The sequence below is a fragment of the Pan paniscus genome, chromosome 10 (genome assembly GCF_029289425.2).
Source record: "Pan paniscus chromosome 10, NHGRI_mPanPan1-v2.0_pri, whole genome shotgun sequence".
Classification (NCBI taxonomy): Eukaryota; Metazoa; Chordata; class Mammalia; order Primates; family Hominidae; genus Pan; species Pan paniscus.
The window spans coordinates 104397772-104417155 of record NC_073259.2 but is presented as its reverse complement, the minus strand read 5'-3'; the positions used below and the strand labels follow the sequence as shown (position 1 = coordinate 104417155).

General features: G+C 37.0%; 1 protein-coding gene across 6 annotated transcripts in view; it reads left to right on the top strand.

The window, feature by feature from the left end:
• CDK17 (cyclin dependent kinase 17) overlaps positions 1–19384 on the top strand; it is a 116043-nt gene that overhangs the window by 46000 nt on the left and 50659 nt on the right. The gene's annotated exons all lie outside the window — the stretch shown is intronic.

Sequence of the window (19384 nt, the reverse complement as noted above, 5' to 3'; positions counted from 1 at the left end):
TAAACATTAAATTCTAAGCAAAGAGATGATGAGGCTGGGCTTGGATCAGGATTTGAGCAGTTCATGTGATCAGACTTGATACATTTTGAAGGCTTTGGTGATGCATTGATTGTGGAATGTGAGAAAAGGAAAGACAGAGCAAATGTTAGACTATAGTTACCATCCATTTACTGCCATGGGGAAGACTGCAAGAGGAGCAGAGTTTGAAGGAGTAGAGATACACGTGCTATTTTCTTGCTGAAATCTGTCTCTCATGCTAGATTTTAATTCTTCAGTAGTTAGCAGGTAAGAGAGTTGCTTCCTAACTCTGGAAATTTGCTACTGTGGAAAGAAAATTGAGTTGGGATCCCTAAGATGAAATTTTAAGACCTGACTCTCTCACTTTCAGAGACTTGGCCAGATCACTTCACTTTTTTGAGCCTCTTCAGGCTCTGTTTCTTTAATCATAAAATAAATTGCTTGGCCCAGGTTGTCTCTAATGTTTCTTCAGTTGTCAGAATTGATGTCTCTATCCATTCTGTTTGGAACTGGGTTGATTACACTTTGCCCTTGTCTACTTGTTAACTTTAAGTATTCCTCAAGTTTCTGACCTTCCCTCTTATTACACATACCCTTTCTGGCTTCAGTTGGTTTTATATAAGTGCAGCTCTCAGACTCACGCTTTAAACATTGACTTTTTTTCTGAGTTCTAGATTAAATTTGTTCCAATAGGTTCAATCCTTAATTTACTTTTTTCCCCCAAACTTACTTCCTGTGCTCAGCAATTAGTAATTTTGATTATGGTTACTATTATTACTAGTTATTACCTTTCTTATTGAATTATTAATGTTCTGTTTGCTAAGATAGGTTAATTGAAATTCAGCTTGGGGAACTAACCTAGCAAATCTCACAGTGTGATTTGTGATCCTGAGACCCTTTCAGAAAGCCCACAAGGTCAAAACTTAATTTTCATAATACTAAAATATTTGTCCCACCGCCCCCCCCCCCGCCCCCCCCCGCCTTTTAAACTCTGTTGACATTTGCCCTGGTGGTACATATGCAATGTGTGTAAAACTTCTGGCTCCTTATTTCAAAATCATGGCAGTGGCATTCTTTACTTCACACATACAGGGAAAGAAACAGAAACAGTTTCACTTAAGAATGTTCTTGATGAAGGAGTAAAATGTATTAATTTTATTAAATCTCACCATGTCTGTCTTAATGTCTGTGTGATGAAACCCGAAGCATAAGACATTTCTGCTACATAGTATAGCCATACAATGGAATAGTAAACATCCATTTAGAAAGATGATGTATAGCTACATTTATTTATATAAATGGATCTCCATGAAATAGTTGAGGGGAAGTAGCTGAAATGTAATACTTCATGGGAAAACAGCCTATGAAACAGCATGTATGGCCTGATGGAATTCATGTGAATGTATTTATATATGTTTTTTGGAACATTAGGTTTTGTAAAGTGTTAAAAGTGTCATTGATATTACCTGGCCAAATATATTTGGAGCGTCAGTAATACTTATTAGTATATGAAGTCTCTGCAAAATTTTATAGTTTTTCTACTTTATTTGATTTAGCTTTCCAGATTTGACCAAACTATTAATAGTAGTGGGACAGGTGGTTTCTATGTTGTATGAATTCTGTACACCACTTTTAATACCTTTATATGGAAAAACAAACAGTATTTATTACCAAAAACCTGTGTCTGATCCAATTAAACTATTTCATAAACTCTAATACTTTAAAAAATTGTCATCTTTTTGAGTAGCAAAATAGCCATAATTTGAAATGTTGTCACTGAAAGACTTCATATTACATCTTTGCTCTTGATTGTGGGTCACATTTTTCTGTTTCTTGGTCTCTGATTTTTTATTTGCTGTCAGACCTTGTGAAAAAGGACAGTACAGACTGAAGTATTCTGTCAGGTCACTAGTGTTAGGGGCTGAGTCAGTTCAGTTTGGGATGGGACCTTGTTGCAGTTTTAGTTGTCTTTAGTTTACCACTGGTATCAGATGTTGTGAAGGCAGGATGAGGACACTCCCTTTATTAGAGTTTGCGATCTGAGTACCTGTGAGATTCAGGCAATCTCGCCATCCTTTTTAGCCCACCCCAGCCTTTATAGCCCAGTTTGTTGTACTGTGGGAGATCCCTCTCTGTTTCACAGCACAGCTGTTGGCATTTGGAGCAGCTGGGACATGTTTTTTTTTTTCTCTCTCTAGCCCCACTTCTGGCTTCAGTCCTTACCTCTGGAGAGAGCACTGAACTAATACCCTGCCACCTTCCTTTGGCCACCTTACACTTAGTGTGCCACTTGAACAGGGGTTTCTCTCAGCTCTTCTGCCTTGTCCCCAGCATTCTGTGGTCCCATTGCCTCACCTTCCCTTATTCAGCTTCAATACTTCGAAGGGATCCTATTGGGAAAGTGCAGATTTGCTTTGTGAATGAGATTTCTGAGATTTTAATCTATCTTGCCCCCGTGTTCCCCTTGAAAAGTCTGTTAAAAGTTGGCTAGTTTCACTCTCCTATTGCAGGTTCACTTCTCCTTTCACCACGATCCCAGCCCTGTTTTCTTTTCCAGAAAGGGCTTGTTCCTCTAGAATTTAGTTGATTTATTTTCTTTGCATCCTCAGCTTTCTGAGTTTAAAAAACTATGATTTTATAGTTTGTCTGGCTCATTCTTACTGTTAAGCGGGAAGCAACAACAGTCTTTTGTGAGCGTCTACATCATAACCATAAAGCGCTAATCCTGATATACTCTGTTGTGTTCAGCATAATTGGTATAGGTCATATTGAAATTATTTAGCCAATTATTTCAGTAAAGCTCCACTCAAATGAAATATTGACCATATTTAGGCTTGATGGAAAACTGATATAAATGCCTGCCAACACGACAGTTAAAATGTTTTTATTGTGATAAAATATACAAAACAAAATTTGCCATTTTAGTTATTTTTAAGCATAACGTTCAACGACAATTAAGATTGAAATTTTGTGTAACCATCACAACTATTTCTAGAGCTTTTTCATGTAAGTAGAATCATACAATATTTGTCCTTTTGTGTCTGACTTAGTTCCCTTAGCATAATGTTCTCAAGGCTCATCTATGTTGTAGCATATGTCAGAACTTCATTTCTTTTTATGGCATTGTATGTATATGCCACATTTTGTTTATCCGTTGATTGGCAGTTTGTTTTCACCTTTTGGCTGTTGTGAATAATGCTGCCATTAACATTGGTGTACAAGTATCTGTTTGAGTCCCTGTTTTCAGTTTTTTTTTTTTTTTTTTTGGTATATCCCTAGGAGTAGAATTGCTGGATCATATGATTATTCTGTGTTTAGTTTTTTGAGGAACTACCAGTTTTTCACAATGGCTACACCATTTTACAGTTGCATCAGTGTTCCAGTTTGTCCACATCCTCACTGACACTGCTTTCTGTTTGATAGTAGCCATCCTAGTGGGTATGAGGTGGTATCTCATAGTGGTTTTGGTTTGCATTTCTCCAATGAGTAATAATGTTGAACATCTTTTTATGTGCTTATAGGCCATTGGTATATCTTTGGTGCGATGTACATTCAAGACCTTTACCCGTTTTTAAATTGGGTGTTTGTTTTTTGCTGTTGAGTTGTAGCAGTTCTTTCTGGATATTAAACTCTTGTCAGATATATGATTTGCAAGTATTTTAACCCATTCTGTGGGTTGTTTCACTCTCTTTACTATCATTTTAAATTTAAAGTCCAATATGTCTGTTTTTGGGGGTCTTTCTTGTTGTTGCCCGTGCCTTTGGTGTCATATTTAAGAAATCATTGTGAAATCCAGCATCAGGAATATTTCTTCTAAGAGTTTTACAGTTTTAACTCTTATATTTAGGCCTTTGATTCATTTTCAGTTAACTCTTGTATATGGTGTAAGGTAATGGTCCAGTTTCACTCTTTTGCATGAAAACATCCAGTTTTCCCAGCACCATTTGCTGAATAAACTGCTCCCTCCCTATTGAATGGTCCTGGTACCTTTGTCAAAAATCAGATGTGAGAGTCTGTGTATGGGTTCTCAACTCTATTCTATTGGTCTATATATATCTATTCTTATGTCAATACCACAATGTTTTGATTATTGTAGCTTTTTATCTTTTTATTAAGTCTTGAAATGGGGACACATAAGACCTCCACCTTTGTTCTTCTAGTTCAAAACTATTCAAGGTTCCTTGGAATTCCATATAAATTTTAAGATATCGTCGTCATCCTTCTTTTTTTTTTTTTTAAATTTGAGACAGGATCCCACTATCACCCAGGCTGGAGTGCAGTGGCATAATCATAGCTCACTGTAAACCGGAACAAATTTTAGACCATGTTCTTTTTCTGCATAAGAGCACCATTGGAATTTTGCTAGAGATTGCATTAAACCTGTAGATCATTTGGATAATGTTGACATCATATTAATATTAAGTCTTCCAATCCATGAGTATGGGATATACTTTCATTTATTTAGGTTTCTTTAATTTTATTCAACAATATTTTGTAATTTTCAGCATATAAGTCTATCACTGCATTGGTTAAATTTATTCCTAAGTATTTTACTGTTTTTGATGCTATTCTAAATGGATTCTTTTTAAAATTTCCCTTTCATATAGTTCATTGCTAACCTATAGAAATACAACTGATTTCATCATGGCAGTTTTCTTTCTACATCTTAAGGAAATTAGTTTATTAGCTCTAACAGGGTTTTATTTGTGGATTCTTTAAGGTTTTCTTCATATAAGATCATGTCATCTCTAAATAGGGATAGTTTTACTTTTTCATTTCCTATTTGGCTGCCTTATATTTCTTTTTCTTGCCTAATTGTTCTGACTAGAACTTCCAGTACTGTATTGAATAGAAGTGGTGAAAGCAGACATCTTTGTCTTGTTTTTTATCTTAAGAGAAAAGCTTTCAGTCTTTCACCATTGAATATGATATTAACTGTGAGTTTTTATATATGGCCTTTTCATGTTGAGGAAATTCCTTTCTCTTTTGTTTATTGAGTGATTTTATCATGAAAGGGTGTTGAATTTTGTAAAATCCTTTTTTTTTTTTTTTTTTTTGCTAAATCAGTTGAGAAGTTCATGTGGTTTATCTTCATTTTGCTAATGTGATGTATTACATTAGTTGATTTTCTTTTTTTTTGAGACAGGGTTTTGCTCTTGTTGCCCAGACTGGAGTGCAATGGCCCAATCTCAGCTCATTGCAACCTCTCCCTCCTGGGTTTAAGCGATTCTCCCGCCTCAACCTCCTAAGTAACTGGGATTACAGGCATGCGCCACCATGCCCGGCTAATTTTGTATTTTTAGTAGAGACGGGGTTTCACCATGTTGTCCAGGCTGGCCTCCAACGCCTGACCTCAGGTGATCTTCCTGCCTTTGCCTCCCAAAGTTCTGAGATTATGGGCGTGAGCCACTGCGCCTGGCTACATTAATTGATTTTCTTATGTTGAACCACCGTCGCATTCTTGGGACAAATCCTAGTTCATTATATACCCATTTGGTATAATCTTTTTAATAAGCTGCCGAATTCAATTTGTTAGTATTTTCTTAAGGATTTTTGCATCTATATTTATAAAGGATACTGACTTGTAAAATTTTCTTTTCTTACGATGTCTTTGTTTGGCTTTGGTGTCAGGGTAATGTTGGCCTTATAGAAGTCAAGAAGTGTTACCCCCTCTTCAGTTGTTTAGGAATAGGTTGTTAATTCATCTTTAAATGTTTGGTAGACTTTACCAGTAAAGTCATCTGGTCCTGGGCTTTTTTGGTTTGGAAGTGTTTTATACTGATTGTCACCTCACTTCTTAGGTATATTTTGGTTGTCTCTTTCTTCTTAAGTCAGTTTTGCTGGTTTGTGTGTTTGTAAGAGTTTGTCTATTTCATTAAGCTATCCAATTTGTTAGCATATAATTGTTCATAGCATTCTTTTATAATCCGTTTTATTTCTGTATAATTGGTAGTGATGTTTCCACTTTCTGATTTTAGTTATTTGAGTGTAATCTCTTCTTGTTAGTCAGTCTAGCTAAAAATTTATTTTGTTGATTTTTTTTTCTTTTTTGTTTTGTTTTTTTTTTTTTGAGACAGAGTCTCACTGTGTTGCCCAGGCTGCAGTGCAGTGGCACGACCTCGGCTTGCTGCAACCTCCACCTCCCAGGTTGAAGCAGTTCTCCTGCCTCAGCCTCCCAAGTAGCTGAGATTACAGGTACTTGGCATGACGTCCAGCTAATTTTTGTATTTTAGTAGAAATGGGGTTTCACCATGTTGGCTAGGCTGGTCTCAAACTCCTGACCTCAGGTGGTACACCCACATCGGCCTCCCTGTGCCCGGCCTATTTCGTTGATCTTTTAAAGAACCAACTTTCTGTTTTGTTTTTTCTCTATTCTTTTTCTATTCTCTATTTTGTTTATCTCCAATTTGGACTTTATTATTTTCTTCTTTCTGCTAGCTTTGAGTTTTGTTTGATGTTCTTTTTCTAATTCTATAAAGTGTACCATTAGGTTATTGAGCTCTTTTAATGTAAGCTTTTATAGCTATAAACATCCTCTTTACACTTCTTTAGCTACATCTCATATGCTTATGTATGTTGTGTTTTTGTTTTCATTTGCATGAGGGTCTTTTTTATATCTCTTGTGGTTTCTTCTTTGATCAGTTGCTTGTTTGAGAATATGTTGCTTAATTTCCACATATGCATGAATTTTCCGGTTTTCCTTCTGTTTCTGATTTTTAGTTTCATTCCATTTTGATTGGAAAATAGCTTTTTATGATTTTAGTTTTTTAAAGTTTATTAAGACTTGTTTTATGGCCTGCCTTATGGCCTGTCCTGGAGAATGTTCCATATGCGCTTGAAGAGTGTGTATTCTGCTTGTTAGGTGGAGTGTACTATGTATATCTGATAGGTCTAATACAATAGGTATATAGTGCTGTTCAAGTCCTATATTTCTTTCCTCCCCTTCCCCTCCCCTCCCCTCCCCTCGCTTCCCCTCCCCTCCCCTGCCTTCCCTTCCCCTTTCTGTGAGACAGAGTCTCACTCTGTCGTCCAGGCTGGAGTGTGATCCTGGCTCACTTCAACTCTGCCTCCCAACTTCAAGCAATTCTCCTGTCTCAGCTTCCTGAGTAGCTGGGATTACCGGCATGCACCACCACACCTGGCTAGCTTCTTTTGTATTTTTAGTAAAGACGAGTTTTCACCATGTTGGCCAGGCTGGTTTGAAACTCCTGACCTCAGGTGATCTGCCTGCCTCTGCCTCCTAAAGTGTTGGGATTACAGGCATGAGCCACCACACCCAGCCACGTCCTGTATTTCTTTATAAATCTGTCTGGTTCTTCTGTCCAGTACTTAAAATAGGATATTGAAGTCTCCATCTATTATTGTAGAGTTGTCTGTTTCCCCTTTCAATTCTGTTTTTGCTTAATATATTTTTAGTCTCTGTTTTTAGGTGTGTAAATGTTTATAATTGATATAGCTTAATGTATCGAACCCCTTATAATATATGATGGCCTTCGTGTCTTATCATACTCTGTTTTGTCTGACAAAAACATAGCTACACTTGCTCTTTTTTGGTTACTATTTGCATGGAATATTTTTTCCTATCCTTTCACTTTCAGTTTCTTAGTGTCTTTGTATCCAAAGTGCTTCTCTCTCTTTTTTTTTTTGAGACAGAGTCTCCCTCCCTCACCAGGCTGGAGTGCGGTGGTGTGATCTCGGCTCACTGCAACCTCTGCCTCTTGGGTTCAAGTGATTCTTCTGCTTCAGCCTCCTGAGTAGCTGGGACTACAGGCACCTGCCACCATGCCCAGCTAATTTTTGTATATTTAGTAGAGATGGGGTTTCACCATGTTGGCCAGGATGGTCTTGATCTCTTGATCTCATGATCCACTTGTGTTGCCCTCCAAAAGTGCTAGGATTACAGGCGTGAGCCACCGTGCCCGGCCTTTTTTTCAGTGGAGTTTTGCTCTTGTTGCCCAGGCTGGAGTGCAGTGGCGCAATCTTGGCTCACTGCAAGCTGTGCTTCTCGGATTCAAGCAGTTTTCCTGCTTCAGCCTCCTGAATAGCTGGGATTATAGGTGCACGCCACTACGCCTGGCTAATTTTATTTATTTATTTATTTTTTGAGATAGAGTCTCACTGTGTCACCCAGGCTGGAGTGCGGTGGCATGATCTCAGCTTACTGCAGCCTCCACCTCCCAGGTTCAAGTGATTCTCCTGCCTCGGCCTACCGAGTAGCTGGGACTACAGGCGTGTGCCACCACGCCCGGCTGTTTTTTTGTATTTTTAGTAGAGATGGGGTTTCACCATGTTGGCCAAGCTGGTCTTGATCTCCTGACCTTGTGATCTGCCTGCCTCCGCCTTCCAAAGTGTGGGGATTACAGGCGTGAGCCACTGCACCTGGCCAATTTTTGTGTTTTTAGTAGAAATGGGATTTCACCATGTTGGCCAGGCTTGTCTTGAACTCCTGACCTCACGCGATCCACCCACTTCCCAAAGTCCTGGGATTACAGGTATGAGCCACTGCACCCGGTCTCTTATAGACAGCATTTAGGTGGATTGGGTTTTTAAAAAATCCAGTCTGACAATCTCTGCCTTTTAATTGAAGAGTTTAATTCATTTACATTTAAAATACTGATAAGGAAGAACTAATTTTTCTAGTTAGCTATTGTTTTCTGTATGTCTTATTTGTTTCTAACTCCTTAATTTTTTTATTTTTGCCCTTTTATTGCACTTTGCTAATTTTTAAAATAGCATACCATTCCAATTCCTTTGTTTTTTTTCCTTTTCTGTAATATTTTATAGTTAGTTTTTTAGTGGTTACCTTGAGGATTATAGTTAACATCTTAAAATGATAGTAACCTCATTTGAATAATACCAACTTAGTAGTATATAAATAGTCTGCTCCTGTATATCTCTGTCTCTTCTCTTTTATATTGTTATTGTCACAGATTACCTTTTTATATTTTATGTGCCCAGCAGCAGATTTATAGTTTTTTTTTGCCTTTTAAGATAAATGCAAATCAAAATCACAACGAGATAACACCTCACACCAGTCGAATGGCGATTACTAAAATGTCAAGAAACAACAGATACTGGCAAGGTTGTGGAGAAATAGGGATGCATTTACACTGTTGGTGGGAATGTAAATTAGTTCAACCATTGTGGAAGACAGTGTGGCGATTCCTCAAAGATTTAGAACCAGAAATACCATTTGACCAGCAATCCCATTACTGGGTATATACCCAAAGGAATATAAATCATTCTGTTACAAAGATACATGCATGTGTATGTTCATTGCAGCACTATTCACAACAGCAAAGACATGGAATCAACCCAAATGCCCATCATTCATAGACTGGATAAAGAAGATGTGGTACATGGACACCGTGGAATACTATTCAGCCACAAAAAGGAATGAGGTCATGTCCTTTGCAGGGACATGGTTAAGGCTGGAAACCATTATGCTCAGCAAACTAACACAGAAACAGAAAACCAAACACCTCGTGTTCTGACTTATAAGTGGGAGGTGAACAGTGAGAACATATGGAAACAGGGAGGGAAACAACACTTACTGAGGCCTGTCAGAGGAGGGCAGGGGTAGGGAGAGCATTAGGGAAAAGAGCTAATGCATGTTGGCCTTAATACCTAGGTGATGGGTTAAGTGCAGCAAACCACCATGGCACATGTTTACCTATGTAACAAGCCTGCTCATCTTGCACATATACCCCAGAACTTCAAAAACAACAACAATAAAATAATTAAAAAAACAAGAAAAGCAAAAAGTTAAAAACCAAAAGTGCATTAATACTCTCTTTTATAATTACCTGTGTAATTACCTTTACCAGTGTTATGTCTTACGTCCTTTCATTATAGCCTGAAGGTTTCCCTTTATCTTTCTTATAGAGTAGGTCTACTGGTAACATACTTCCTTGGCTTTTATCTGGAAATTTCTCCTTCATTCTTAAAGGATAGTTTTGCTGAATATAAAATTCTTGGTTGACTTTTTGTTTTCTCTCTGGATTTAAAATATGCCGTTCCTATTGCTGCCTGGTCATCACAGTTTATGATGACACATCAGCTGTTAATCTTACTGAAGAGCCCATGTATATGTCTAGTTGCTTTTCTCTTGCTGCTTTCAAGATACTTTATTTGTCTTTGGGTTTCTACACTTTGGATATAATGTGTCTGAATATTGTATCTCCTTTGAATTTATTCTTGGATTTATTTGAAATTTTTGGATGTATGTATTCATGTCTTTCATCAGGTTTGAGAAGCTTTTCACCATTATTTCTTCAAATATTTCCCCCTTTTATCTTTGGGGGCTCCTATGCTGTATAGGTGGGTACACTTAATAGTGTCCCTGTCCAGTAGGTTCATCAGGCTCTATTCATTTTTCTTCATTCTTTTTTCTTTGTATCCCTAAGACTGGATAATTTTAATTGCCTTGTCTTCAAATTTGCTAATCATTTTTTCTGCCTGTTCAAATCTGTTGAACCACTCTAGTGAATTTTTTAATTGTAGTTATTGTAATTTTTAGCTTTGGAATTTTTGTTTTGATTCCATTTTATAATTTCAGTCTCTTTATTGATATTCTTGTTTTGCTCATACATTGTTTTCCTGATTTCCTTCAGCTCTTTGAGCATATTTAGGACAGTTGATTTAACATTTTTGACTAGCAGTTCCAAATTCTGTGCTGCTTCAGGTTTCTGTCAAATGCTTTTTTTCTTAATGGGCCATGCTTTCCTGTTTGTGTGCTTTGTGGTTATTTGTTGAGACCTAGCCACTGTAGTACAATGTGGTAACTGTGGTTATCAGATTCTCCCACTCATCAGGCCTTTCTTGGCTAGTTGAAGGCTGTTGTCATCCCTTTGTGACTTTCCAAAACCATTTTTGCAAACTGTGTATTTCTTGTGTGTATAGTCACTGAAGTTTCTATTACATTATCTCTGTAGTAAGTCAGTGACCTGACAATGATATAACAATATCTGGTTTAAAGAAGAAGGTGCTGTCTTATTAGATCTTCCAGTAGATGCAGGTGCGCCTCCCCTGCCTGGTAGCCCCAGAGGGCCTAAATAAAGGCAAGCATCTGCCTCTGTGCCTGTCTCAGTGATCTGCCAAACTGACCAAAATATTCAAACTTGAATTTTTGGAGGACAGAATTCTCCCACTGCCTGCTATGGCACTAATAAGTCGCTCCAGAGATGGGGGCTGCTGTTCCTTACTGTTGTGGCAAAGCTGAGAAATGGGGAATGGTAGCTACTGGTTTGCCCATGTGAGTCTCCTATCAAGATCAGCAGCCTCTGCATGAAGCACTTTCCTGGTTGTTTTTAGTGTCTAATTAGGTTCCATACTTGCAAGATAGTTGATTCTTGTTGTTTTTCCAGTTTACTGGTTGTTTTTGGTACAAGAACCAAGCTCTAGAGCATTCTTCTCTGACATTTTACACCTCAAGTGTCATAATAAACTAATATTGTCTTTCTTATGGTATTTTTGAATGGAGGAAAATCTTTGGTACATTTCTTTTTTTCTAGTTTGTGTGTTTCACTATTCATACTATCAAAAGAAAAGAATCAGCCTCAGATTTGAACACATCAAGGATTAATTTTTTTTTTTTTAGACAGAGTTTCTCTCTTGTTGGCCCAGGCTGGAGTGCAATGGCACGATCTCGGCTCACTGCAGTCTCTGCCTCCTGGGTTCAAGCGATTCTCCTGCGGCAGCCTCCCGAGTAGCTGGGATTACAGGCATGCACCACCACACCCAGCTAATTTTATATTTTTAGTAGAGACAGGGTTTTTCCATGTTGGTCAGGCGGTCTTGAACTCCCAACCTCAGGTGATCCGCCTGCCTTGGCCTCCCAAATTGCTGAGATTACAGTCGTGAGCCACCACACTTGGCCAAGGATTAAAAATTTTAAGTGTTTGTATAAAAAACCTATAGCATGATTGAAATTTTAATTCAGTGCTCTGTCAGTGTTTTGTACAATCACTTCATGGTTTTGTTTGTTTGTTTGACATGGCGTCTTGCTCTGTCACCTGGTCTGGAGTGCAGTGGTATGATCTTAGCTCATTGCAACCTCCACCTCCCAGGTTCAAGCGATTCTTCTGCCTCAGCCTCCCAAGTAGCTGGGATTACAGGTGCACACCACCACACCTGGCTAATTTTTGTATTTTACTTTGTGTTTTATGCAAATAACAACATTGTCTCTAGTGAAAAAAGTTTAAGTTTTAAACATTGGTTATTCCTCATTCTGTATGATTAGCTTACATGTCCTAGAGTGTGTTCGGTATTTGTCATGGCTTAATTATTGTGGGGAAAATAACAGAATATTTGCTTACATGCCACCTAATGAGTTCACTTTTTTTACAGTAGTTTTTATTTATAGTCATCGTTGCTGAAAATGTTATGAAGAAATAAATCTGTCTTTATCTCTGTTTGATATTTCAGAAAGACTGACAAAAGCAACATCACGTGGAATAATCTTAGTTTCCCAATAAATCCTAGATTTTATTCTTCACAATACTTGATTTGTTCTACGTGTACGTTTTGCTTATTTACCTAAAGGAAAGTCATTTAGTCATTTAAAAACAATATTTAGCCTTTTCTTTAATATTTTGCAATTATTAACAAAAAATTGTTTTAAGAATATTTCAAAAACATAAACAGTGGATTGCCACTCTAATAAGTCCTTTTATATTAGAGTAGCTTGAATATAAGGTGAAATTGTATGCAAAGAGTTTCTTACTGCAAGTGCTGAGAAAACCACACTATAACACCATTTTTACAAGTAAAGACATACTAGAACATCTAGTTTGGGAGTATTTATAGCTGTTATCTTCTTTTAAAACAGTGTATGGTATGCATATTTTTCTATTCCTAAGGCCCAAACTGAGTTGGCATTCTAGAATCATTATCTATATTCCTTAAGTAAATAGAATTCTTACCTTTTCAGGATAAAAGAAACATAAAAACTTTCCTTAATTGTATAGCAGATAATCCAAGAACAAGTTTAGCCCAAGGCGAAGTAAGATAATTCATTATATTTGCAAGTTCCTTTTATGTACTTATTGTTGATAACTGATTTTTGAACATTTTCAACTGTCTTTAAATGGAGAGTTGTATGCTGTCATTCTGTAACCCTTTACTGCCCTTTTACCGTTTTAAATTTGATCTAAGTATTACAAAAAGCTAGAAGTGTTTTTGACATCTAGAAAAACATTAGTTTTGCAGTACACACACGTACATATATGAGACGTGTGTGTGTGTGTATATATATATATGATAAGTGCTATGAGTAAAAACTAAGGATAGAGGAATAGAGAGAGTCAGAAAAGGGCCCTCTGAAGAATGACATTTACACTGAAATGTGAATATTTAGTCATTTACCATTAAGTCACACTGTTTAATCTATCTTAATATTCATAGAAACAATAGCATAGGATGATGGCCTCCAGATTCATCCATTTATTCTAAGCAAACTAATGTAGGAACAGAAAACCAAATACCACATGTTCTCACTCATAAGTGGGAGCTAAGCAATGAGAACGCATGGACACAAAGAGGGGATCAACAGACACCGGGGCCTACTTGAGGGTGAAGATTGGAGGAGGGAGAGGATAAAAAAACTACCTATTGGGTACTATACTTACTACTTTGGTGACAGAATAATCTGCACACCAAACCCCCATATATGCAGTTTACCTATATAACAAACATGTTCATGTACTCCTGAGCATAAAAGTTAAAAAAAGAAATTATAGTGTAAAGATCTTAATAATCTCAAAAATTTTTATTAAACTGATAAAATATTTTAACCAAACTCTTGAGTGTTCCAATTTTAGATAATCAGTAATTTTGCACTGCCCTATTATAGTAAATATTAAAGATTAACCTTAAAGCCAGTGTAAGTAGTAGTTTTTACGTCACAAAAGGTGTTTTTAGTTTAGCATATGTGCCTTTGTTCTCAGCTAACGAAAAAAGTTGATATGCACATTTCTACTTAAAGATAATTAGAAATGTCAGGGAACCTATTTCATTTGGGAATATTTTTTCTTTAATAATGATCTAGGCTGTGGTAATGAAATTCTTTATCTGTGTTTACAAATCACTGTAACTTAATTAAAATTTTACAATTATACCACAGATTAAAAATAGGAACAATTTGAAGATGTGATTTTATTTGAAAATTTTATAGTAAGGTTTAGCTTTATAAGTATTTTTCTCTTGCTTTTATGAATTAGAAATATCTTTCTTACTCCTGACAGAATATAAAATAAGTATAGTTAAAATTACTTTATAGACCAGGATTTTCTTCACTCTTTGATGATGAAATAAGTGCCATGCGTATTATTCTGAGTTAGAAGCGCATAGAATGTCCCCTGATACATTGTTCAAATGCACTATATGAAGAAAAGGTTAAGGTTTATGTGATTCTATTTTTTTCTCTTAGACTCTCTTAAAACCATGCTGACATAGAGCATATAAAATGCTCTATGTCAGCATTGTCCAGTAGAAATGTAATGTGCACCCCATATGTAATTTTTAAGATTTTTGTAGGCATATTTTTTGAAAACTTTTTAAAAGGCAGAGTTAATTTTGGTGATTTTTTTTACTTAAACATCTAAAATATTTTTCAACATTATTTTATTTTATTTTATTGATTGATTGAGACAGAGTCTCACTCTGTCACCCAGGCTGGAGTGCAGTGACACGATCCTAGCTCACTGCAACCTCTGCCCCCTGGGATCAAGTGATTCTTATGCCTCAGCCCAAGTAGCTAGGATTACAGGCATGCACCACCATGCCTGGCTAATTTTTATATTTTTAGTAGAGACGGAGTTTTGCCATGTTGACCAGGCTGATCTTGAACTCCTGGCCTCAAGTGATCCGCTCACCTCGGCCTCTCAAGGTGCTGGGATTACAGGCATGAGACACTGCGCTTGGCCCTCAACATGTTATTAATATAATAGTTATTAACTTTTTTTTGGTGAGGGATAATAAATGTTATTGTCTGAAGCCACTAAGGTTTTTTTTTAAAATTTTTAAAAAAGTTGTAAAATACACATAGCAAAATTCACTATCTTTACCATTTTTAAGTGCAGTTCAGTGGTATTTATTTCATATTGTTCTGCATCTATCACCATTTTCCATCTCCAGAATTCATTTCATCTTGCAAGATGTAAACTCTGTACCCATTAAAGAATAACTTCCCATTCCTGTCCTTCCCCCAGCCCCTGGCAACCAAAGTCCACTGTGTATTTTACAGTTGCAGCACAACTCAGTTTGGACTACATACTTTTCAAGTGCTTATTAGCCTGCTGTTGGCTACAGTTTTGGATAGCTCAGTTCTGTGCTGTAATAGATACTGAATCCATTTATAGTTATTCTGTGTTACAGAATGTTACTGTTATGTGAATTAATTCTGTAATAACATTTCTATAATACTTTGTTATTTTTGTCCTTATTTGTCATCCAGAACAATAGGCAGGTCCCGTGGTCAGCAAAATAGCAAAAGGGTCATTCAAAAATGGTGTGGCAAGATTCTGAAGTGGTGATGTCTGTATAGTTGGATAATGCAACTGTAAAATACACAGTGGACTTTGGTTGCCAGGGGCTGGGGGAAGGACAGGAATGGGAAGTTATTCTTTAATGGGTACAGAGTTTACATCTTGCAAGATGAAATGAATTCTGGAGATGGAAAGTGGTGGTAGATGCAGAACAATATGAAATAAATACCACTGAAACTGCACTTAAAAATGGTAAAGATAGTGAATTTTGTTACGTGTATTTTACAACTTTTTTAAAAATTAAAAAAAGAAACCTTAGTGGCCTCGGACAATAACATTTATTATCCCTCACCAAAAAAAAGTTAATAACTATTATATTAATAACATGTTGAGGGCCAAGTGCAGTGTCTCATGCCTGTAATCCCAGCACTTTGAGAGGCCGAGGTGAGCGGATCACTTGAGGCTAGGAGTTCAAGATCAGCCTGGTCAACATGGCAAAACTCTGTCTCTACTAAAAATACAAAAATTAGTGACTAGATGCCTGTGTTTGAAAAAGTTGGAGTCCGAAATGTTGGTAGTTATGAGCTACCATCTCTTCGGACTTTTTGTTGGGGCACGTAGATTTCTTGGAGTGTGCATTGGGAATCCCCAAGACCAACCCATCATGCTTGATGATTTGCTCGAAGGACTCATAGAACTTAAGAGAAAAGCTGTTAAACTCATGGTTATGATTTGTTATGGCTAAAAGATGCAGATGAAAATCAACAAAGGGAAAAGGTATGTAGCTTGAAGTCCAAGAGGATCCAGATGTGAGCTTTCATTTGCCTTCTTCCAGTGGAGTTGCATGGGCTATGACAACATGCAAAGAGCTTCAACCAGGGAAGTTCACCTGAGTCTTGTTGTGCAAGAAAATTACTGTGGATCTATTAGATAGGCATGGAGTGCTCATATGACTGACTTTAGTTACTCAGTCTCCAGCCTCTCCTGCAGGTCCTTCCTCACCTAAGAAATCAAACTGATACAGTGTGGGCCAGAGCCCCAGGCATACAAAAACAAGCATTAACCATAATTCATATTGTTTATATAGATTATCTGATATGATCCAAGGTCTCAGTTATGTAGAGACACTCTTATCAGGCAGGATATTCCAAGGGCTCGGAGGTTATCTCCCAGGAGCCTCTCACAGACTAGTGCTTTTTTCAGAATGTGCAGAGTTAGAGTACCCCAAGCCTCCCTAATTATTTCTTTACTGCACAGGGTGATTTGGGAGCCTAACAAAGGAAGATGTCTCTAGTGTAAAGTAGTGTAAAGTCTTACAGAAACAAAGGGTAGATGAGAGTGGCAATAGCTCAGTACAACTTAAATATCTAGTGTGTTTAAACAAATGGCATGAGTTACTGACTGTCAAGGTAGAGCTATAAAGGTTGACTATCAGAAGTAAAGAATAGCATTTAGAGTAACCCTACAATTAACAGGTTTCTTAATTGGAATGAACTTCATGGTTTACTTTCTCCTTTGCTTGGGAAGTGCATATATTATCTCATCTAATCCACATCAAAACCTCCATTTCTGCCTATGATGGAGTAACTTGTAACAGACTAAAATTGCTGAAAACTAGAAATGCTAGGGGAAAAAATCATTTTGAAGGCATTGTAAAGCTTCTCAGTGAATCAACACTTGAAGAGTCAAGATTCAGGAAAGAAGGGAGACAGACACACTCTGTGCTGGTTTTCCTCTTGATCCATTTTCCAACTCTTAAGCTATTGGGGGTAAGAAGATAAAAGCTGAGCAAGGCATAAGAGATGAGCAAAAAACGACTGAGGAAGTTGAATGGAGCTTTCAATAGTTTGTTGTGTTGTTGTTCTGGCCCTAGGTTTACAGTTGAAATCTGTTGAAGAGCCACACCATAGAGTGAGGACAAATCAGAGGCCTACCAATCTTTGTAGTGTCTGAAACTCAGTCTCAAGTCAGCTCAGTCCCAATTGGATTGCATCAGTCTGCTCCTATAGAGACTGTTAAAAAAATAAAAATTAAATCCTTTCTGGAGGAAGGTAACATCATCTGGAGGCTCTACGTTTTTTCCGTATACATATGCATATGATAACTCACAATGTCTTACATACAATAAAAAATTACTAAGCATACAAAAAGATCAAGAGAAGAAAATTGACAAGAGAAACAGATCGATAGATTGTTCAGACTTTGGAGTTAAAAGCAGGGGCTTTAAAATACTGTATTCGGTTCATGAAAATAGATGCTGAGGTGGAGAATTTCACTAGAGAACTGGCATCTGCAGGAAGGAGTCAAATGGAAATTCTAGAGCTGAAAAATATAGTAACTAAAACTAAGAGCACAACAGATGGGTTTAACTGCAGATTAGACACAGCTGAAAAGAGGATTTGTGAACTGGAGGATACCTTAGTAGAAAACATTAGGCATAAACTCGACTTTAAACTGAGCTAAGGAATAGAAACTTTTCAATATCTCACCAAAGTATGTCTCTTATTTTAGAGCGTGTGGGTGAAAAGAGTCCTTATTAAAGTGCAATCGCAACTCTTGCTATTTTAATGTGTATTTAGTATTTTTTGGTATTTTTATTTTAGTGGATTTTTAAAAAATTATTAAAAAACATTATTTAAGAGAGAGCATCTTATTCTATCACTCAGGCTGGAGTGCAGTGGCACATTTGTAGCTCACTGCAGCCTCAAATTCCTGGGCTCAAAGTGATCCTCCCACCCCAGTCTCCTGAGTAGCTGGGCATACAGGCAGATGCCACCATGCCTGGCTAATTTTCTTTGTTTTTTTCAGTAGAGACAAATTCTCGCTGTTTTCCAGGCTGGTCTTAACCTCCTGACCCCAAGAGATCCTCCTGCCTTGGCCTCCCAATATGCCAGGATTACAAGCATGAGCTACTATGCCCAGCTGGTTTCTATTTTAAAATATAATATGTATATAATATGAAAGTAGTAAAATATAAAATTATTACTTATGTTTATTTGTGATACCTCCCCCCCAGCTTTTAAGCAAAAATAAATTATTCTATAACTAATATGCATAGATTACCTGTTCAGCAAACTCAGTTACTTAGAATAAATCCTTAGAATGAGAAAATAAGCAAAACATTTACAGATATAAAATAGATATCTGGAGCTGGATGGTAAAACCCCTGTACTTTAACATAGAGGAGTTGTACGGCCCTTACTCTTGGTTGGTTGGGATAATGGTTATAGTGTGCATGGCAATCTGGTAAGCCAGCTCATCATAGAAATACCAAGTTAGAAAGGAAATTGTGGGTCAAGAATTTGGGTTTGGCATAAGTACCTTGTTTCATCATATCCAAGACTCTACTATGAATTATACCATTAATTTATGTACCTGTAAGAAAAAATACTGTCAGTTACATTTTGACATCACATTAATTGTGAGATACATTCTGATTTCAAAGATGTTAAAGTGTGAAGGAAAAAGTAAATGGTAATTCTGGTTTTAAATCTCAGTTCTGTCATTTATTTGTTTGACATGAGTCAGGGAACTTCTATGAGCATGTTTCCTCATGTGTGAAAATGGGATAGTATACTTTACCTTTCAGAATTAGAAAGACACAATTAGAGATATGAAAGTGTCTGCTGTGTGGCAGGCATTCAGTACCCGCTAATTTGGCTTTCGTTTCTTCCTTCTAAAGCTTGGTTCTCTTAGGATGAAAGAGACACTTGAAAGCCTAACAAGTAAAAACAAAACCAAACTCTAATGTACTGGCTGTGTAAGAGCGTAAAAAGGAAAATTTCTTGTTGGAGCTGTTTAATTGTCAAACATTGTTCTTTGTCTTCCTCCATTACCTCACCCGCCTCCCTGTTATATCTGAAGATATCACTGGCTGGTTC